The sequence below is a fragment of the Neofelis nebulosa genome, chromosome 5, assembly GCF_028018385.1.
Source record: "Neofelis nebulosa isolate mNeoNeb1 chromosome 5, mNeoNeb1.pri, whole genome shotgun sequence".
Classification (NCBI taxonomy): domain Eukaryota; kingdom Metazoa; phylum Chordata; class Mammalia; order Carnivora; family Felidae; genus Neofelis; species Neofelis nebulosa.
The window spans coordinates 13,205,185-13,225,651 of record NC_080786.1 but is presented as its reverse complement, the minus strand read 5'-3'; the positions used below and the strand labels follow the sequence as shown (position 1 = coordinate 13,225,651).

The 20,467-nt window shown below is 37.9% G+C and overlaps 1 protein-coding gene across 8 annotated transcripts in view; it reads left to right on the top strand.

The window, feature by feature from the left end:
* Positions 1–20,467, top strand: part of RBMS3 (RNA binding motif single stranded interacting protein 3) — a 1,338,119-nt gene that overhangs the window by 1,011,082 nt on the left and 306,570 nt on the right. The gene's annotated exons all lie outside the window — the stretch shown is intronic.

Sequence of the window (20,467 nt, the reverse complement as noted above, 5' to 3'; positions counted from 1 at the left end):
TCTTACTGTCTGTGTTTCTTGGTAAACCCCAACAGAATTCTCTTAGGTTTATTTTGTGTATTTTATTTTCTTAGATTTCAATTTTCCCTTTATTGTGTATAACTTTCTTTAGATTTCACTAGTCACAAGAGTGAAAACAAGAGTGTTTCTGGGTTTTTTGTTTTTTGTTTTTCCATTTATACATTCACTATGTTACTCAGGCCACTGCTTCACCTCTATTCCAAGCCCCATCTTCTTTGTCCCATGGGAATCCATTCAAGCAAAAACTAAGCTTGTTTGTTTGTTTGTTTTTCCATTTGATTTTTAAAAGAAAAATAAAGCAGTTGCAACTGTTCTTTAGCCACTACTTGGCACAGATAGGTAAGTGCTGGTTGTCTCCCTCCCTTAGCTGTGGAGATGGACAGAGAAGTAGATATATCAAAAGGTGTATACATCTTTTGAGAAAGAAATCATTTGCACAAACAATAGACATGAACCACAGAACTTGATCTTGAACTAGGAGGAATGATGGCCAGGAAATAATTGTTTGTTTAAGGAACTTTCTTTAAAGGCCTCTATGCATCATTTCAGGACCTGTATAGGTCTTACCGACGTCTTCACTATGACAGGAACTCCAATGACCTTTCCTGGAAGCCTTCTGTGAGCGCCCCCTGTCACGGTTACCCCACCTCACCCTCACCATCTGCATCACTACCGGTGCCATCATCACCCCACTTCTGCAGCTGGATCAATCAACAAGACTTCTAAAGTGGGTTTCCCTCTGATGAACTTTACCAGCATTCATTCCAAAGGAGTTTAGGGAGCCCAGGTTGGAATGGTTTGGCATCGCCGTCCCTTTCCAGGGCTTCACTTGGAGGTAGAGGCAAGCACTCTGCCCGGTCAAGCACATTTGACCTCAGACAGGCAGCACCGAAAAGTGATTGTGAACTGGCACTTAGTACATATTCAGGAAGGTTCCATCCCAAGCCTTTCTCTGGCTACTTAGGCAGACAGCAGAGATTTTCTTTTTTCCTTAAGCTCTCACTTGCTCCATCTTGACTATATCTCTATTCCCTTAAAGAGCACATTTTAATCTAATTGTTTGTGTATTCCCAATGAAACGTCATCTCCTGGAGTCCGTCTATATCAAGAACTGTTGCATTCCATCTTTGCAAGTTCAAGGAGTCTGCGAAGAGGCTGGTATATCCATTGTTGGATAGAATAATATGAACAGCTCTAATATTTTAAGTAAAAATGAATTTACAAGGAAGGATAGAAAATAAATATAAGAACCAATGATTGTTACATGTGTACGTGTACATTCCTTTACACAGCTCCAAACTCCAAAGTAATAGGGAGTAACTTCAGACAACTTAATTTTTAAATGTTTATTGTCTTATTTTCCCTTCAATTTCTGTGTGCGACAATATTTTGGGGTGTGGGGGAAACAAATTCATTCTTGCATTTAAGGACTAGAGGCCTACTATCCTTACGAGGGGCCATTATCTTTCTTTCTCTGACATAAAATGGCAGGCAGTGGTTAAGTGTCTACACAATATATACAAATATATATATCATTGGTTTTATTTTGCATTCAGAGTAGTTCCAGGAAAGAATGAGGTCATCCATTTTGAAAGTGCAGCATATTTTGTGAATTTTCACTATGTGTGGCTTCTTTTTGAGTCAGATTTTTTCTTCCTTTCTTTTTCAGGTCTCACGTAAACCCTTATGCAGAATCTTGTAAATTGTGTCAATTGAGAACACATTTACAGATAGTAGAAGTGGTTTTAAAAGCCACCAAACATAAAGGGTTTTTTCTAAGTTCCCGGAACAGCTAGCTTTCTGTTTAATCCGGTCCCTTCAGAATCTGTCTTGTGACCTGGATATTTAAAGCCATATAATCATCTGCAAATAATCAAAAGGCTAGAATCTTCAAAGAGTTCAGTCATAGGCAACATGTATCATGTTATTTAGTTAGTTTTGACAAAGTCATCTAGGCATTTGAACACTGTTATCTGCAGGATTTCTTTTTCCTCCGACATAAAGACATTTAGTTCAGAACTCAAGAGCAAAGAATGTGTTTCATTTTTGACATGAGGTGTCTTAATTTCATCCCCATTTTATTTCATTATACAGGCACTGAGCTAATTATTTTTTGTTACATCAATGATAACTGATAATTAGATACAAGGCTTTGGTGTTATGCTATGTTGGCAAACATGGGAAAATGTTTCTTCTTTTTAAATGTAAAACATTTATTGTAAAAGTATTGATTGGAGGAAAAATATTTGGGGCCATCCAACTTTACATTCCCAGTCTAGAGGCTGCTGGGAAAATACCAATATTTTTACAGTTGTAATTTGCTAAAAATAAGTTGTGAAAGATAATCAAGGGTATGCTGCCTATTTAATTGTGGTGACAGCTAGCTTTGAAAGGATTATTAGCCCCATGAACTGAAGTTGAGTATGTGGGATGTAGAGTAATGTATACACACATTAGAATGTCTCCAGGGGCGCCTGGATGGTTCAGCTGGTTGAGCCTCTGACTCTTGATTTTGGCTCAGGTCGTGATCTCATGATCCTGAGATGGAGCCACTAGTCGGCCTCCATGCTGAGCATGGAGGATGGCTAGGATCCTTTCTGTCTCTTCCTCTGCCCCTTTCCTGTTTGCTCTCTCTCTCTCTCTCTCTCTCTCTCTCTCTCTCTCTCCCTCCCTCCCTCCCTCCCTCCCTCTGTCTCTGTTTCTCTCTCTCTCTCTCAAATTAAAAAAAAAAAAAAGGAATACAGATTAAGGTGTTTTAGTATTTTCTTGCCAGAAGGGATACCAGTCACCTTATTATTGGTACTTGAGGAAACTTCATGGAGTAGATAGAATAATTACTATCAGTTTAATGGAACATTCAGAAGAATTTTGTTTTCACTTAGATTCACACTTACTACATGGTGCTTTTCTCAGAGCAAGGGTCATCTTTCTATTTGACAAGATAGATTCTTCAGCTCTCTTTCACCTCCTATTATACATAGGTAGTACCATATTCTCAATTAACGCATGGTCTTCCAATGATTTCAGGCGCATTTGTTTCATTTCTCCATTTTCTTGAGGATAAAGGGATCATTTGCTTCTTCAGTGGTTCCCTAAAATTCTTATTGCAAGGTGAAGGGCATAATGCATTCTTATTGATAAGAGCTCTTTTGTCAGTTTAGAAGAGGACAAACAAGGGGATACTTTCCTGTCCACAAATTAGAATGCTTTTAAAGGCTGCATACATTCCCACCTATATCTTTTGGAACAGTATGGTTCCCCACAATTTTAATTTAACTTTTAGTTTGATATGTTGATTGATGGAGATGGTCAAGTCAGGAACAGAAAGTCACAGGATGTTTCCTGATGGAGATTTACAGAGATATTTGCTGTGACAAGGGAAATCAGAGAACCAGGAATTTGTGGAGAGATCATGATTCAGGCATTGTGTGGGACAGTCTCATAGCTCTGTTATCTATGAACTCTGTACTAAAGTTCATAGAGCTAATCTTTGTTTTAATTATGTTGGTTTCCTGCCTCCCTTAGAGTTTGTGAATTTGGTTCAAGTACTGTTTCTGTGTGTTTTTTTTAAAGGATGGATTGCTTTATAAATTTAAACTTACTTTTAGAATGCCCGTTGGTTATTTTTCTTGCCTTAAAATAAATCAAACTGCCTAATTTTAAGAGGATCTACATCTTGTCTCTGTCATTGCTTCTATGTTCTCCAGGCCTATAGAGAAGGATTTAGGTGGAAATGTTTTAGGATTCTTTTTTCTTTATAATGTTTTGAAAATACACAAGTTAACTTCTGAGAAAATGTAGCCTGAAGCTTAATTCTTGACCCGTACATTTTGAATATTTAAAATCAGACTAATAAGAAAATAAAAGAGTCGATATTCTCAAGGAGTTAATTTTACTCATATGACAAGAGTTGATGGTTTGTAGGCTTTACAACATTTCATTAGGGGAATTTTATGAGGGAAGCCAGGTGGAACATATACATATTTTATCCTAAGCTGGCAAAGTGGATCCCTCAATAGAGTTTGTTTATATGTACTGGTTAACTTGAATGCTTACCTTGAGGGGAAGCAGTAGGCAAATGATTTTATTTTCTGGGTTATTAGACCAAGAAAGAGGCAGAAAATAACTTTTATTACAGAGCAATCTTTGTCTTTGCAGCCTCATTTTACATCATGATGAGAAACTCTTGAAAGGGAGGTGCTATAAAATGACTGCTTCTTTGATAACCTAGCCACGGCCCCCCCCCTCCACCTGGGAGTGAGGCACATTGCTTAAGATACTGATATTCCAGTGCACTTTGGGAGTGTGAGTTCTATTCTTTGCATCTCTTATGACCCACAGAATGGTATTACTAATACTTGTAAGATGTTGATAGAGATGATCGAGAGAAAGTAAAATGCCATACATATGTTTTGTTTTGTTTCAGTTTTACTTTCATAACTGATTCAAATTGTCCTTCACCTCCCGGGAATCTTGAATCAATTGATTTTTGTATGTGTGCTCTCTTTGAAATTGGTTATATATTCGATGGTTTTAGGTTTTTTTTTTTTAATTTTTTTAATGTTTATTTTTGAGAAAAAGAAAGAGACAAAGCCTATGGGGGAAGGGACAGAGAGAGACACACACACAGAATCTGAAGCAGGCTCCAGGCTCTGAGCTGTCAGTGCAGAACCCAAAGCGGGGCTTCAATCTGTGAACCACAAGATCATGACCTGAGCCAGAGTCAGATGCTTAACTGACTAAGCCACCCAGGAGCCCCTGAAATCGGCTATATATTGTCATGCTCAGTTTTGACAATATTAAAGTGCTGAATGATTTCTGTACTCACATCACCAAAAGAGTTTTGATAGTAACTGCCACTAGTTAGCGCTGTACTGAAGAGGAACTTGAGAAGACCGGAGTCCTCCCTCTTTCCAGTTCTGTACTTTCCATACTGGTATTTCCATGCCATGCCACACACTCAATACCAGCTTGATATTTTGTTTTTCTAAACAGTTTGACCTTTGTCCCCTGTTCTTAAACTCCTACATTTACTTTTCTGCCCTTTTGCTTAAGTTTTTATAGTTGGACTTGTTTTAACACGGGAACACTGAGTAGATAAGAGTGTTCTTCTAGATATTTTCTATGTCACTATAGGTCATTAAATGAAAAATCCCTTTGTGTATCCAGAAGAATAGGAATATTTTTTGTAATTTCATAATTAGCATCTATTTTAAAAGGTTTTTATATTCTCCACCTGCAACGTTTGGCAAAGTTTATATATGCGTACAGGTTTAGGTACCAGAAGAGATAATCTACCAGAGGGAGTCCTATTATCTTGTGGTTTGAAAGGCAAGTTCAACTGTACAGAATCACAGGCAGGAAGAGATAGTACACAAATATGCCAGTCATATTTTGATATCACAGTCTTGTATTGACACTTCCATCAAAATGTAGGGAATCCAGCATTAATCTTGAGGGATAAGTTCCTGTAAGTATTTTGCAGAGCAAAAGTTTTCTTTTGTATTTATAGACCATTCTAGGCCACAAAAGCACCAAGAAGAAAATGGACCAAATGGTTAGGGCTCTGTACCTCCTCCCAAAATACCTGCCCTTGATCTGAGGTATAATTTTCTCATCTGATAAGATTGACCCAAAATATGGCTCAAAAATGACCTCTCTGTCTGCTCTCCTATTAAGAAATAATAGTGTGTGCTCATGTTACTTCTCTTCTCATGACTTGTTTGTCGGTTTCTGGCAACACTAATCAAGTGGTTCTTTACAATAGCCAATCATTTGTTTAGTGGATTCTTCATTTCCACTCATCTAAGGAAGAAAAGTCAAGAAGTCCCACAGAAATACCTCAGAGGAAAAAAACGAAACCAAACAAGATGGCTTAATTCTTGACACTTGTGATTTATTGAGTCTCTTTTCATCTGTCGTGTAAGAAGTATACACACCAGGTTAATTTTTATTTTTGATCTGGTTTCTCTGCAAAGACTCAGACTCCTGCCCTAGAGTTAAATCTAATGGAAACGACACTTGTTGAAAGCAAATGGCATGTTTTTATCTATAGAAACCGTCTTTCTCTCCAACATAAAACAATGTGGATTTCCTACTAGCAGTCTCTGGATAGCTGTTAGAAGTTGGTAGCAATCAAATAAATTAAAAACAACAACAACAACAAAAAGCATTGTATTTATGTGTGGCCCTTCATTATATTATTTAAAATGCCATATGTCCCATTTTAAATTTATTTTGCATATCTAACCATTCAGCCCCACTTGCTAAGACTTTAAAAGGCATAATCTTTAGCATTCTGGTACTACTTGTCAATGTTCATTGTCTGGCGCCTTGTTTGCAATGAAGTGTAACAGTAAGCATTTAAAGCTTTAATGAGTTGAATGTGACTATGCTTGAGTGTCCTGACTGGTTGACATTAAAAATGGAAAGCAGAACAAGAGAAATGTACCAGAATCACCTCAATATATTCTTTTAACCTCGACACTAAGAGAACTTATTTGATAGCCCAGTGAATAACTGACTATATTCCCCTCGTATCATTTCTTAGATGTTATTCAATGTGATCATAGCTTTTTTTCAGACCTCACCTCAATGGCAAAACAGAAGGAGAGAAGATGGTATGTGATAGTGTCATTTCTCTGATCCTCTAGATAGATCGCCTAATAATATTAATGCAAAGTACATGCAAATGCAAATAAGCTGTATTGCTTCTGCATAACAGTAATTAATATGCTGGTAACTCCATAGGGTTTGAATGTTAAGATGGGTCTTTGACAAAAAAGACAACATAGTATAACATTGGAAATAATTATGCTCTCTCTTTTTTAGGATAAGTGATTAGTGTTCAGTTTCAGTACTTATATTTGCTTTATAAAAGCTGTATTGTGCTCATTTTTGTTTTGACATGGAAGGATGCTTTACAAGATCATTTCATTCAATATAGTTTAAGTCACTGACTAGACATCATGATTCACATGCATATTTCCATAAGCATATACTGCAACTCATTGTGCTTAATGACTAAAAGCACTTCTGCAAAATCACCTTGAGACTGAAGTGATGTTCTGCTGAGATGCTTTTCCTACATGACAGATCAACATGGTATCTGATATGATAAAGATACAAGGCCCTTCTTTTCTTTTCCCCCCAAATTTAGAATGAATTAAAGACAACCACTCACCAGAAAACATTCATTTAGGATGCATTTTTGTGATGTTACATGCTAACCAAGGCAAATTTAGACTAATATATAGATCTTAGGTTCATGATTATAATTTTCTCTGCATGTTTAGAAAGATATTTTAAGGTAATGCACTGCCTGAGGAATAATGACATTTACTAATTGCGTGTGTACATACACATGTGAATGCCTTGATGGGGATATCTATTTGTGTGTAGCTTTCTAGAAATGAGTACCAGTGTTAGCTATTTGACATGAGATAGTGCAATTATTAGAAGTGATCTACAGAGAAAAGTCTAATCGCATTGTGTTTCAAAAGCATATCCTAGAGTATTTAGATCAAAAAAGAATTTTCAGTCAATTCATTAACATACCCCAAATGGTTGAATCCTTGTTCCTTCATCTATGATCGGGTTTTGTATAAATGCAGGTATAGTATATATACAGTTTTGGGAAGACAAGTGCCTATAATGGAAAGGGAAATCTCTGATTACCACTGTTGATCTGTGAGAATAAAATAATTTAAAAAATTTTATAAGGCTGACTCAGTTCCTTATTAAAAAGTTATTACTGTAGAACTAGTTAGAAGTACTCTGTTCTGGGGCATCTGGGTGGCTCAGTTGGTTCAGCGTCTGACTCTTGATTTCCAGTCCGGTCATAATCTCACAGTCTGTGGGTTTGAGACCCCGTGTGCCACATCAGGCTCTGCACTGACAGTGCGGAGCCTGCTTTGGATTCTCTCCTTTTCTCTCTGTCTGCCCCTCCCACACTCATTCTCTCGTTCTCTCTCTCTCTCTGTCTCTCAATAAACAAACAAACAAACTTAAAAAAAAAGAAGTATTCTCTCTCGGGTTAATTAGATTAGCAAAGGCTAAAAATTAGTCTGCAAATCTTTACACAAATTCAAGTGGCCACAGTACTTTCCCACTTGTGTTTTTAAATTCTAATTAATTCGGGTGGTTTCTGAATTTCTAGGTTATACAAGATTGGCTTAAAGTTAGCGTTCAGTTATGTTCCAAACTCATTCTCTATGGAAGTCACCATCCTAGATGTTGTGACTACTGAGGAATGAGCAAATAAAAACCAGAAACAACTGTTCCTGCCCAGTCCACCCCCCTGAATTTAAAAATCTAGCAAAGTGAAAAAGACGCATACAAAGCAATGACAAGAAAATAAGGCAGATGACTTTATATCAGGTAACAATTGTTGGGCACAGAGTATATGGAAGAACTTTCCTGGTGTGATTATCCGTAACCCACGTATGCCTGCTATTACTCACTGCTGCTTCAGGTCTTTGGGAAGCTTTCAGTGCCCACTGTGACTCCCACTGCCTCTTCACACATCTTTTCATTTTGAGAGCAAGTTTGGCAGTGGTTTATGTTTGAGACAATACCCGTGCTCAGAGGACACCAATGATTGCAGCTTCCTGTTTGTGTTTTCCTATTACTCCTACCGAAGTGGTATTCGTGCATATTAGGATCTCATGGCACAGGAGGAATGAATCCTTACTCTCGTTGTACAAAAGTTTAATATCAAAAAACATAAATAAGACAGGCTTGTAAAAGACAAGATAACATAGCTTCAGGTCTGAGCCAGATGATCTTTAACTTACCAAAAAAATAAAAGTTAGTTGTACCTACTTAATGTGGGCGTGGGGTGCCTGGGTGGCTCAGTGGGTTAGGCTTCTGATTCTTGATTTCGTTGCAGATCATGATCTCACGGTTCACGGGATTGAGCCCTGAGTTGGGCTCTGCACTGACAGTGTGGAGCCTGCTTGGGATTCTCTCTCTACCTCTCTGTCTGTCCACCCCTGCTTGTGCACTCTCTCGCTCTCTCTCTCAAAATAAATAAACTTAAAAAAAAAAAAAAGAGAGAAAGAATGTGAGCAATTGGCTGGACATAGAGTAGGAATTTCATAAATGTAAGTTCTCTTCTAATTTCTTAGAATGTGGTGTCAGTTATGCTAATCCTAATGTTTATTGAGGAAGGGGCATGTCACTCCATATATAGAGTGTGTGCCTCATTATTATTTTGACTCGAGATGTTAGCTCCTTTCTTCAAGAGTGTTTATTCTGCTGGATTCCCTTTCTTGCCTTCTTCTTTCTTCCCCAGTGCAGTATTTTAAGACTCTCAGACAGTCCTCAGGTAACAATTTCATGTGAAAAACTAACAGTAATGAAGTATCACAGTCTTTCCAGGAAGTTATGAAATCACTAACTTTTACTGACAGATAATGAATTTTCTTTTTATTGTTAGGAAATTGTATGTAGGCAGCACTGGAGAACAAACTCTGCTTTGTATACATTGCCAACTCTTGCTTAATTTAGTTTCACAAACAGTCCCAAACATAGTTTCCCCCCCAAAATATAAAACAGTTCCCACAGCAAAAGTTTTACTAATTTTCAATTTGAACTTGAACATTTCTTTCCCATCCTTCTGTTGACCGAGCTGGTCAGACTAAGCAGCAAGACGGTGATGGGACAAAAGAGAGCACCCAGGGGTCTCTGGCTACTATGTGCTTCCTAAACCAAGACCTATCTCTAGGATTTCCATTTTCTGTCTTCCTACTTGCTTTAGATGAAGATCCTCAAGGCACTGACATTTAAGATATTCTTTCTGTCCTCTGTGAAACAACACCCTAGGGTCTTGATGTACAGCAGTGATGGATGGGGACACTTGGTTATGGAAGTTTGCAGATATCCACCTTGAGCAGTCTCGGCTTCTCAGGCTAGTTCTGGCCCTTACTAGCTGTGCAGCCTTGTATGAGTCAGGCTTTCAGCTTTGTCGTCTTTAAAACGAGGACTACAGTAGTACCTGTCTCATAGGTAAAATACATGCACGTAGTTACCAGAAGAGAACATAGTAAGCGCTATATGAATGATAGCTGCCATTATCATTGCAAGCTAATTAATTGAGATCATTTAAACTACTCAGCAATTAAGTTTCATTGCCGAAAGGCCCTTGAGAAGCAATGCCACACACTATTTGAGAACCGGGAAGGAGAGATCTTTTGTTATATCAGCCACACTGCGTCCCAGGTGACTGCTGGCCTCTCCTTCCTGAGCAAAGGCCACAAGAAGATGGAAAGCTAGGTGTGTATATAAGATCACATCATTTCTAATACTTGAGGATTGATGGTATTTACTGCATTGACTTGGGCGTCCCGAGAAGCAGACACTGAGGTAAAGATTCAAGATTAAGTAGTTTATTTGGGATGTGAAGGAAACACCAGTAGTGGAGTTGTGGGGGTGGGGGATGGGCAAGGAAGAGGACCTCAATCAGCCAAGTACCATGTAGGTGACTGGAGCGCAGTCCCAGTAGGGCAACTCTGTGAAGCAAAAGCAGGACGCACACCTCTGAGTTAGTACGTCCGAGGGGCAAGGAAACTAGGGTATTTATCCATTAACCCCTGACTGTCAGTACTTAGTGGCCACCCATATTGGTTTGTTAGTTTTCCAGCACTCTCGGTTGCTAGCGCGGGACAAGGTAGCTCTGGCCAGCCAAGGAAGTCCTTATAGAAGGAAATGCTGCTCCTGTGTCCCCTGTGGTGGAAAGGAGGAGGGAATATAAATGGGCACCCAAGCACATGTTTTAACTACTTACAGAGTACTATTGGTATGACTTTGGGGAGGTTTTAATGAGATCCCTCTTACACGTATAACCCTGAGGATATAATGGGTTTACGTTGCAATTTGATGTAGAAACATACTTAGTTTTGGTAAACAAAAGCTATAATGCGCCTATGGCATGTTAGACGTCTACACCATCAATCCTTGCACATTTGCTTCTTAATGAGCACACCGCATAGCTACCTCTCTGTTTTGCCCCCCGTGCTTGTTGAGCTCTCTGAAACTTTGGGGGAGCATGACCAGAACTTCACCCTGATTCCCTTTCTTTGCATTCCTTTATCTACCCATCAGAACTACTTTGCATATCAATATGTTATCCATGAACTGCCAGGGCAGGGTTTATTTTAACCTATTATTCTGCTTCACAAAGAATGAAACTTATTATACGAAAACTTAGATAACTACTCTGCTACCTGATCTGCTTAGTAGCGCATTCACTTGCAGATTCTGCCAGCTTTTGTCTTTTTCTTACATTGCTGATAATTGTTACTCTTCTGACATGTTCCATGTACACCTCAGTCTTAATAACGAAGGGGGAAAAGCAACACAGAAATATTCATACCTGGTGCTTCATTTTATGTGGGCTCCCTGAAGGGACAGGCTTGTGACTGTGCCTACATTCCTAGGAAATTAATGTTCCTTCTTCAGACTCCTGTTTTTCTATTTATAGCCACAGGGCTTCAGTTTTATAAGTGTCCAGAAAGTTCTGAGTAATGCATAGAATTCTACATACACAGCAAATGCAACCTTGGCAAAATGTAATCCCTGGTGAGAGAGGAAAATAGAGAATCAACAATTCGTTGCTTTTATTAGAATAATAAAACTGGAACAGTTTGTGTCTGAAAGTGCTGTAAACCAGATTCTTTTTCATGTAAATTCTATAGCCAGGATATAATGGACACTGTCATGAATTTGGTAAGTAGAAAATTATAATATTTGGAGAAAACTTGACTTCTCCTGGGTACAATGTTTTCCGTTGTTTACTTATTCAAATGTGCCTATTTTTATGGATCCTTGGTGAAGATGTGGGCTTAAGTGAAACAGTTTCATGTGAGCATGAAGAGAATTTGTGTGTCTCTAACAACACATTAAATGAAAATAAGTACAATCATTTTCTAATACCATCTCTCAAGTCTTCCCGTTCATGTTTTTCAAAATATTAAAAATTTGAGAAGAACTCCATGTGGACTCTAGTATATCTAATATTTATTAACGAAGGGCCATTCTATTCAATACACAGAGCCTACTCTTAATTATTGTCTTGACAGCTTGCATGTAATTACACATTTTTGTTGCAACAAAGTTGTATAGAATTAACATCACCATATTAAAGAATATCATAAAACATCTATCTATCTTCAAATGCTACTATATTTGGCTTAAGCAAAATAAGAATGGTGGTGTTGGACTTTGTATTTAATGGGATGGAGCCGGATATAATGTAATGAAATGACCTTGACATACCTATAAATGAACAAACCAAAAGAACAACTCCATTGTTCACAGGAATGAATGCGACTCTTTGAATCTCCATTAGTCCCTGGTTCTATAGCTACACTGTCTGTACTCTGGTAGTTTTTTGAGGAAAGATTAAGGATTCAAAATTGTTTAAACCTGTCTCTCTTTCTCCCTCTCTCTCTTCTTTCCACCCATTGCCATAGTATGGGTAATTCACATTTCTCTTCATTATAGTGTCTTCTAAGGCTTCAGAATCATGTCATTCCTCATGCAGCAACAAAGAGAAAAATATCTCACTTTCAACAAATTTGATTTGAAACTGGCAATTAAATAAGGTAATGCTTAAAAAGTAGACCCTAGAGAAGGACTAAGGTTTGTGACAGCATGGACATTTGCTCTAAACTGTATTCAACATACTCATTATCCCAATCCTAATGAGGCCTTTACATCTTATTTCAGAAGCAGTTTGCTAAGGCAAGTGTGTCATAGAAGAAACTAAGGTTTTTGTTTGTTTTCATATCTTAGACTAGTAGATCAAGTAACACAGAATCTCATTTTTTAACTTTCTTTTTATTTTTTTATATTTATAGGCAAAAATTAAGTTCTGATTTTAATTGATTTAATTTGTATGCTGATATTAATCTTTTAAAAATATGTCTATTAGCCATTTCAAATCTGAGAGTTATAGATCCACATGCTTTACTCGTTTTTCTATTGGTTTTTAAGTATTTTCCATTTTTATTATAAAAATGTTAGACATTGCAAAGGTGGAGAGTATGGTGTAATGCAGACCTTTGCTCCTGTCACCCAATTAATATTTACTTATGGCCAATCTTGTTTCACTTATAATTCCATTCCTTTTCTTTCCAGATCATTGTGAAGCAAATTGTAAATATATTATAGCATCTGTAAATATTTCTGCATGCATTTTTAAAATACATAAGCCCTTGGGGCGCCTAGGTGGTTCAGTTGGTTAAGTGGCTGACTCTTGATTTCAGCTCAGGTCATGATCTCACGGTTCAGGAGATCGAGCCCTGCATCAGACTCTGCACTGTCGGTGTGGAGCCTGTTTGGGATATTCTCTCTCTCTCTCTCTCTCTCTCTCTCTCTCTCTCTCTCTCTCTTTCTCTCTCTCTCTCTCTCTCAAAATAAATACATAAACATTTTTTATAAAAGCCCTTAAAAATAGCCCAATGCCAACATTAAAACTTAATACTCCATTACTATCATTAAATGTTCAGTATTCATAATTTCTCTCAAAAGTTTCAAACAAGTTTTGGAATCAGGATGTAAATAGTGTGTACACATGTGATTAGATGAAATATCTCTTAAATCTTGTTTGATTTATAGGTCATCTCTTCATCTCTTCCCCTGCACCGAACTATTTTCTTTTAAATATATACAAAAGAAACCAAGTTACTTGTCCTATAGATTTTGCTACAGTATGAATTTTGTTATAGCATCCCCATGGTGTCATTTTATATGCTCCTAAGACCCTATGATCCTTGTGAATTGATACATAAAGTTTGAGGTTGGGAAAGATTACTTTGTAAGTAGTGGAATGCACTTCCATCAAGAGGGATGTAATGTTTGGTTTGTCTCACTTCTCTTTGTATGTGATGCACCAACCTTTGAGGATTATTGTCAGGATCTACTAATCCATTAGGAATGGCAAAATGGTGATATTCTAATTCTGTTATTCCTTTCTCATTTATTAGACAGGATAATTGTGTAAAAATAAACTACCACTTTTCAAGTGTTCAGTGACCCTGTAACACAGTTTATGTAAAAGGCAGGATACATGTTTAAGTCTTTTGTTTTATAGTCAAATGCAGTAATTTTGGAAAGGGCACCAGTAAAGTTCTTTTCGTTATGTTTTGTTGTATCTTGCTTTGAAGATCATTACGAATTCATGGAAATAAATATATTTGCTGTGTTTTCACCCACTGAAGTTATATCTTTTACTGACACTTAAATTGTGTCACTTGAGGAGCCCCTTGGAAACCTCTTCATATGGGTTCCTGAGTCATTCTCTTGGTCTGCTCTGGCTCCCATAACAAATACCATAGATTGGGTGGCTTAAACAACAAATTTATTTCTCACAGTTCTAGAGGCTGGAAGCTCTGAGATCTGGATGCTGGCATGGCTGGCTTCTGGTAAGAGCCCTCTTTCTGGCTTGCAGAAGATCATCTTTCTTGGTACATTTTCACATGGAGAAAGAGAGAAAAAAATACAAGCTCTCTGGTGTTTTTTTCTCTGAGAACACTCATCTCATCACGAAGGCCCCACCCTCAGAATCTTAGCTGAAACTAATTATCTCCCAAATACCCCAACTCCAACTACCATCACACTGGGGGTGAGGGCTCCAACTTAGGAATTTTGAGAGGACACAGTTCAGTCCATGGCAGTCTTTTTGACACAATCCTGCTGTTCTTGGTTTCTTTGCTTCCAGGTCGGGCAAGATATGCTGAACTGATTTTATACTTTTCCTAATTTGGCCTTAGAGTCAGCTAATTTTTCAAAGATCTCTGTTTTGTTCTTTTTTGTTTTGTTGTTTTGTTATTAAGTGGGAAATGGTAATTAAAACACAAAATCTGGGCACTGAATGTGCTCACTGCTTTTGGTTTGGTCATTGTTTTAATGGGCAGAAACAGGATTTTTTTTTCCCCAAGATAAAATACATCATGATTTCATAAACACATTTCCACTTCAAATTCAGGACTATTTGTGTGTGTGTGCGTGTGTTTAACCTCACTGAGCTTGTGTCTATATCCCTTTTCTAAAAATCTTGGCTTTTATTTATTTTTATTTTTTGTTTGTTTATTATTTTTGACAGACAGAATCAGAGTGTGAGTGAGGGAGGAGCAGAGAGAGAGGGAGACACAGAATCTGAAGCAGGCTCTAAGCTCTGAGCTGTCAGCACAGAGCCCCACGCAGGCCTTAAACCCATGAGCCGCAAGATCATGACTGAGCCAAAGTCTGACGCTTAACCGGCTGAGCCACCCAGGTGTCCCTAAAAATTTTAGTTTTTAAGGACATTATCAGCTTCTTTCTCTTTTGCAAAATGAATATTAGAATAACAACAAAATCTTACTACCCACAGTATGATACTGAAAGTTTAAAATATTTTTGCAGTCCTTTGTTTATTTCCCTTAAGGTATATCCCAATTGAGATTTGTAGCAAGATTACTGTCTATTCAAATCAGTTTGTATGGATCTTCTCTGTGTGCTTATGACACTAACTGTATCCTCCTTGGGTTTGTTTATTTTACTTTCATTTGTGTGTGTGTGTGTGTGTGTGTGTGACGGCTTTATTTAATTTTTATGATAATTATGTAAAATGATAATATGGTTCCAAAGTAAAATTTATAAAACACAGTATATTCAAATAAGTCTTATTTGTATCCCTTTCCTCTCCACCCCTTCCTTCCTTGCATACATAAATATATTTTTAAATTACAGCTTATCCTTTATTTTTTTTATTATAGGCAAAAATAATGTGTGTGTATTTCCACTCCATCCCCATTTTTGTAAAAGACAAATGATAGCATAGTATTCATAGTTGTCTCCATCTAGCTTTCTTCACATAACAATATGTCCTGGCACTCCCTTTACAATAGCACATGTAAACACCCCCCATTCATTTTTGTCAGATGCATAGATTTCCATTTTGTGAATATATCACAGTTTCATAAGTAAGTTCAAAATAGATGGACAATTGACTTGTTTCCAGCTGTTTGTTATGAAAATACTGCTCTAAGGAAGAGCCTTTAGCATACACAAAGAATTTTTCTGTAAGTGACTTTTGATTCCGATGCACCGCCAGTTCCTAACGGCTAAACTTCAGAATGTGCAAAGATGGAGATAAAAATAACCGATAAGTAACCCAAAGGTGATTACCTTGGGGTAATCACTGAATAAAGGTTAATCACTATGAACCTCTTTCCTTCCAGTTTTCGTTCTGTTTGCACAAACCCGCAACCCTAAAAGCAGAGATTGTTGTAAAGATGTAGACTCCTGTAGCCTCCTTTCAGCTAGCATTGTGGTTTAAGTATTACCTGTTTTCAAAAACATTCTCAATGAACATCATCTTGATGCTTGCATAATGTTGTCAGATTATAATTAACAACTTCTCTATACTGTATAGACACATTATGCTTTCTGACACATATTGATACACTGCCAATAAGGAAAGGTGTTGTGATTTGTAATGTAAACAGCACTCCATGTATGCCGATGCTATCCATGCACGAGACCTCCTTCTGATGACAATTTGGTGGATCTGGGGCAGGACTTGAGACTCTGCATTCCTGACAGATGCCCAAGTGAGCCATTGCTGCTGGTGCCTGCATAGTACAGCTCTTCAAAAAGCACTTATGTAAGGGGTGATCATGGCCCAGTATTGTATTTTACTTCCTGTGAGATCGAACAAGGGGGCTGGACTTAGCATGAGTACTTACATGCTACACACCGGACCAGGTGGCCTCTGGATATCCTCTCTCCCCTCTGAGCCCTTTGATCCAAGGGACAGTTTTTTCTAACATTTCAGTATCTGCCCTTAGGTCTATTTTAGGTGGGTTACAGTTAAACTTCAAAATGTAGAGGATCCTTGTTGTGATAAGCTAGGGAGTAATATCTCAGTGAAGGCAGCAATGGTAAGGGCTTCTTCCTCATTTTACCCCATGTGCTGTTGAATCAACACCAAACTGTGGTGTGTTTGAAGCTCTTCTAGTGATGTAGGTCATGTGAAAGACCTGATGAGGCTCCAGAATTTCCCTGGAATATATGTTGCCTTCATCCTTTGCAGGGCTCATGTACCCATTTTTTTTTCATTATGCAGATACTTGGTTGGCTGGCTCTAAGAGTATAGTGATGAATAGCAAATTATACCTGTTTTCAAGGGTCTTAGAGTTTAGGAGGTTAGACAGGGAAGATAATTATAATTATAGAACTTCAGGTGTGGTAAATACTATAGTAAGTTACAAGTAGGCACAGAGGAAGGAATCATAATACAATATTTTAGGACTGTGTTCCAGGAAAATTGAAGACAAAGGTATAAATTAGCCAAGGGAAAAAAGAAAGGGGGTTCTGGAAGGAGGGAATATTCTGCAGGAAGATTTAGAGATTCAAAAGAGAAAGAAGAAAAACAAAAAGGCAAACTGAGGAACTGTAAGTAATCTGTCCTGAGGACACAGGGAGAGGTCATGAGTTGTGTGTGTGAGTGTGTGTGTGTGTGTGTGTGTGTGTGTGTGTGTGCTGGGGATAGGGACCATTTTACTGTAGAGAAGGGTGAAGAAGTTAGATACGTAGGTCATGATCTCACTGTTCGTGAGTTCAAGCCCCACATCAGGCTCTGTGCTGACAGCTCAGAGCCTGGAGCCTACCTCAGATTCTGTGTCTCCTTCTCTCTCTGCCCCTCCCCGGATTGCGCCCGCTCGCTTCCTCTCTCTCTCTCTCTCTCTCTCTCTCCCTCTCTCTCTCTCTCTCTCTCTCTCTCAAAAATAAATATGAAAAAAAGTTTATTTTAAGTTAAAATTTTAAGTAGGGAATGTCACCCCCCTAAAAACAAAAACCAAACAACCTAAAACCCCACTTACTGTAACTCAAGAGAATGAATTGCTCAGTAACACACCTGAAGGTTGACAAGACTGATGTAGCCCCCAGGGAGGCTAATAATGACTCATGTTTATGAGTGTGTAGGTGCTAGATTTAACTCTCAAACCACTCCTTTAGGTGTATGTCTTTATTATAATCGTCCTCATTTACACTTACCAACACTAGGGCAAAAGCATGGTTGAACTACACTTCTGCAGCCTAGAACTTGGCAGTTGTAGAAACACAACCTGAACTCCGGTAGTTTGCTTCCAGCATCCATTTCGGGCTGTACCGCCTTCCTCACGGAAAGGCACAATGCGTCTATATTTCTCTCCTGGGCACACCGATACAATGAAAAGTTCTATATATGCCAATACATTCCTGGAACATACAGACGTATTTTATTTTATTTTATTTTATTTTATTTTATTTTATTTTATTTTATTTTATTATTTTATTTATTTTATACATTGAAACAGAGGCAAAAATTAAGTGAATATTTAAAATGTATACAGACCTTTCAGAATAAGATTGGGCATCTGGAATCTTGACTCTCAGTCTGATAACTCTAACCTAATAAGGTGAGTTTTTACCAATTGTGTAGTGATTGACTTGCTAGAAATGGAATAATGAAGAACACTTTGCTATAACATGGCGCTTGCTACCAGAGCAGAACTGTAAGGCAGCCACTTGTGTGAATATTCTGGGCTCTACAGAAATATTAGCATACTTCCTACACATAACGCTTTCCAGGTTATGTCAGATGCACCTCTTAAATTACATGTCTTAAGAAGTGTCTGGCATCTTTTCTCCTCAAAATGTTTGCTATATATGGTGTTTTTTACACTTTCACCCACCTTTGTGTTGAGTCCTTGTCCCCTACTGAATTAAAAGAACATGTGTGGATATTTCTAAAATGGCAATAATAATGCCTCTTGTACAGGATTATTTTGAGAGAACACATATGAAGTGATTGGCACCTGGTCAGCATTCAACCAATTTTAGATCAGTAAATTTTGTTTTCTTCCTTGGCACCATAGTTGCATTATCATTATTTAGAAGTTCTGAGATTACTTTCCAAATTGTTGTGTTGGTTACAAGCTTTCTGATTGATACAATAAAAAATGTTAGATCCGAGTGGAGAAATGGGATTTTTGACAGGATTAAAAAAAAAAAAAAAACATTCCAGTCTACTCTGTCTGTACCCAATAGTTCGCAGAGTTTACCCATAAAGATGAATTTTTGTTTTTATAGAAGAGGCCAACAGGACATTCATTAGCTATGATCATTGCTTGACAGTGTTAGAGCTTAATTCCAAATGTGTAAAGTTAGAAAGACCCTTGTCACATGACGACTGGCTATATTAAAAGGTGACCCTATGGTTTTCCAAGGGGACATGCTTCTTGGTGTCAGTTCCCTTGTGTTTGTTACTACACAGTGGGTTTCAGCCAGAAAGGGGCTAATTGACCCACCTAATGAAGAAATAGCTTCTTCAGTCATGTCCAGAGTGAATGGCAATCCCAATACACTGGAGGGTAAGGAGTTGAAAGACTTCCTAGCACCTGGATTCATGCATGTCTCATTTAAATCTAGTATTTTGCATGAAGCTTAAAAAGTAATTTTCATGCAAAAACAAGTAAATGAGGTAAGTCCCCCCACTTTTCCTTTGGATCAGGACACAGTCCTTAAAAGTGGCATATTATGCAAATAAAGTTCGTATTAGTCTCCCTTTCTGCTCTTGTAACATGACAAATCACATTTTGTAGGAGCTCTTCTTTTTCTTTGAGGCCAGAGAAGTCCCTCCAGAGTATAATAGAGCCTTTAAGTACAGCCCTTAAGCACAAAGAGTGAAACCGTGAAATTTCACATGGTAATTATTTAAAAATGGGACTTAGGGGCACCTGGGTGGCTCAGTCGGTTAAGTGCCCGACTTCTGCTCAGGTCATGATCTCACAGTTCGTGAGTTCGAGCCTCGCATTGGACTCTGTGCTGACAGCTCAGAGCCTGGAGCCTGCTTTGCATTCTGTGTCTCTGTCTCCCTCTGCCCCTCCCCTGCTCATACTCTGTCTCTCTCTCTCTCTCTCTGAAAAATAAATAAACATTAAAAAAATAATTAAAAAATAAAATAAATAAAAATGGGATTTAATTAATGCAAAAATTTACCAGAGTTTAATTTTTCTTGTTGTGAATAATTAGAGTTCATTTGTTTTACCCTTTACATTTTCTTCAGTCATTAACCTACATGGAATCAAACCTAAGCCAACCTTAATTCACAGAGAAGTATAATCACATCACAAGGTTATGGTGAGGACGGAGATTCAGGTATTAGTGTTACTATTCAGATTTGAGAATTAGGATGATTCTCACTGCACACAGTTTATGTTACTATTCATGGAAGGAATTATGCTAATTTCAGGTTTGTTTACTGCCTGAAAACAAGAGAATAAGGGGTACTGGCTGAGTTTTCCCTCATTCTTCAACAAAGCAGCAGGTGGACCAGCACGGGCTCTACATTCCCTTCCGTGACTGTCATTCACATCAAGCCGGTTCTAGCAATTGTCAGCCATTGAAGCTCCAAGGA